Below are 2,755 nucleotides of genomic sequence, written 5' to 3'. Positions count from 1 at the left end.
GATATTGATTCTGACAAGAAGTTCATTGTTAATGGACAGAGGATCAAGCACTATCTTGAAGGAAATTTTGAGCAGGAATGCTCAAAACTGAAACTTGAGTGACTCTCAGTGAAAGTCCAGCTAAAGACAGTAAAGAAGCGCTTGCTGGGAGGCAACCCAGTCATTAGGAAGGTGTATGATTAGTTCTTACAGAGGCAAGTATCAAAAATGAAGGAATTCACAGAGTTACAGAAGGATTCAGCTCAAAAAGCAGAGAAAATGAGCTTACTGGCGAAAAAACACCAGTAAGGGGCATTTTGGGCGTTAAACGCCAGAATGGGCACCATTCTGGGCGTTTAACGCCAGTAATGGTACCATTCTGGGCGTTAAACGCCAGAATGGGCACCATTCTGGGCGTTTAACGCCAGGTGTGCAGCATCCTGGGCGTTTTGGAAAAACGCCCAGTGATAAAGGATTTCTGGCGTTTAACGCCAGCCAGGGCACCTGGCTGGGCGTTAAACGCCCAAAAAGGGTAACAAATGGGCGTTAAACGCCAGAATGGGTGCCATTCTGGGCGTTTAACGCCAGAAAGGTGGGGGGACCACATTTTTGTTTTCAACTCAATTTTTTTCAAACTTTCCTCTTTTTAACCATACTCTTCTACATAAATGCACTTCAACCTTTCATTATTCACTTTCAAATCTTCACAAATCAAAACCATTCTTCAAATCTATTTCAAATTAATCCCAAATCTTCTTCAAAAACTCACCCTTTTCTCAATTTCTTTTCATATCTTCTCAAATCTCCTTTCAAATTTTTATTTTTTCGAAATCTCTTCTCCCCTCCCTTATAAATTCACGTTTGGAACCCCCTTTTGCCCACACCATTCGAATTTTCTCTTCCTCCCCCTCTCTTCTCTCTTTCCTTTTGCTTGAGGACAAGCAAACCTCTAAGTTTGGTGTGCTTTTCCGTGATCACTAAGCCAAGATTCATCAATATCATGGCTCCTAAGGGAAAACAAACCAATTTAAGAGGCAAGAAAGAGACTAATCCAAAGAATCTTTGGAATGAAGAGAAGTTCTTAACCAAAGAACATGAAGACCATTATCATAAAATAATGGGTCTGAGGTCAGTGATCCCGGAAGTTAAATTTGATCTGAAAGAAGATGAATATCCGGGGATCCAAGAGCAAATTCGAAACAGAGGATGGGAAGTTCTAACCAATCCTGAGACAAAGGTTGGAAGGAACATGGTTCAGGAATTCTACTCAAATCTGTGGCTAACAGATAAGCAGAGAATGACTGGAACTGCTTACCATACCCATAGAACCATGGTCAGAGGGAAAGTTATATACTTCCATCTGGACAAAATAAGAGAAATATTCAAGTTGCCTCAACTGCAAGATGATCCTGATTCCTTTAATAGGAGGATGGTGAGAGTAGATAAGGGGTTGGATCAGGTTCTAGAGGACATATGCCTCCCTGGAACTAAGTGGATAACCAATTCAAAGGGTGTCCCAAACCAACTCAAGAGGGGAGACCTCAAACCAATTGCAAGAGGTTGGCTAGACTTTATTGGGCGTTCCATATTGCCCACTAGCAACCGTTCTGAGGTTACCATCAAGAGAGCAGTGATGATTCATTGCATTATGCTTGGAAGAGAAGTGGAGGTGCATCATGTGATTGCTTGTGAGATTTACACAATTGCAAATAAGAATTCCACTGAAGCCAAATTGGCTTATCCAAGCTTGATTTCCTTGCTCTGTAAAGAGGCTGGGGTGAAGATGGGAGTAGATGAGTTCATACCCATTGAACACCCAATCACCAAGAAGTCAATGGAAGGACAAGTGCAAGACAACTCTATCAAGAGGAGGGCGCATGAGTTCCTCCCTGAATTCCCTGAAATTGGCTACTGGGCCAGCCTAGAAGCATCTATCAACAAGTTGCAAGAGACTATGGAGCAACTGAAGGAAGAACAGCAGAATCAAAGCTGCATGATCTGCAAATTGCTGAAGGAACAAGAGAAGCAGGGGCGTGAAATCCAAGAACTGAAACGCCAAAAGCTCTCCTCTCAAGCTGAGGGAGCATCCACTTCTCAAAATCAAGGTTGTTGAGTCCTAACTCTGTGAAAACCTTTATCATTAGTAGCCTATTGTTTTCGTTTTTTTTTATTATTTTGTTTCATCTTATATTTATTTTTGAGTCTTGTTCTTAATTCATAATTAATAAAATTAAAGTTATGCCTTAAAGTTATGAATGTCCTATGAATCCATCACCTCTCTTAAATGAAAAATGCTTTAATCACAAAAGAACAAGAAGTACAGGATTTCGAAATTTATCTCTGAAACTAGTTGAATTAGTTTGATGTGGTGACAATACTTTTTGTTTTTTGAATGAATGCTTGAACAGTGCATATGTCTTTTGAATTTGTTGTTTTTAAGAATGTTAAATTTGTTGGCTCTTGAAAGAATGAGGAGAAAGAGAACTGTTATTGAGGATCTGAAAAATCATCAAATTGATTCTTGAAGCAAGAAAAAGCAGTAAAAAAAAATTTCGAAAAAAAAAGAGAAGAGAAAAAGAAAGAAAAAGAAAAAGAAAGGAATAAAGTTGTGATCCAAGGCAACAAGAGTGTGCTTAAGAACCCTGGACACCTCTAATTGGGGACTTTAGCAAAGCTGAGTCACAATCAAAAAAAAAAAGGGTTCACCCAATTATGTGTCTGTGGCATGTATGTATCCGGTGGTAATACTGGAAGACAGAGTGCTTTGGGCCACAGC

The sequence above is a fragment of the Arachis stenosperma genome, chromosome 9, assembly GCF_014773155.1.
Source record: "Arachis stenosperma cultivar V10309 chromosome 9, arast.V10309.gnm1.PFL2, whole genome shotgun sequence".
Taxonomy (NCBI): Eukaryota; Viridiplantae; Streptophyta; class Magnoliopsida; order Fabales; family Fabaceae; genus Arachis; species Arachis stenosperma.
The sequence above is the reverse complement of the archived record's forward strand: the minus strand, read 5'-3'. Positions refer to the sequence as shown.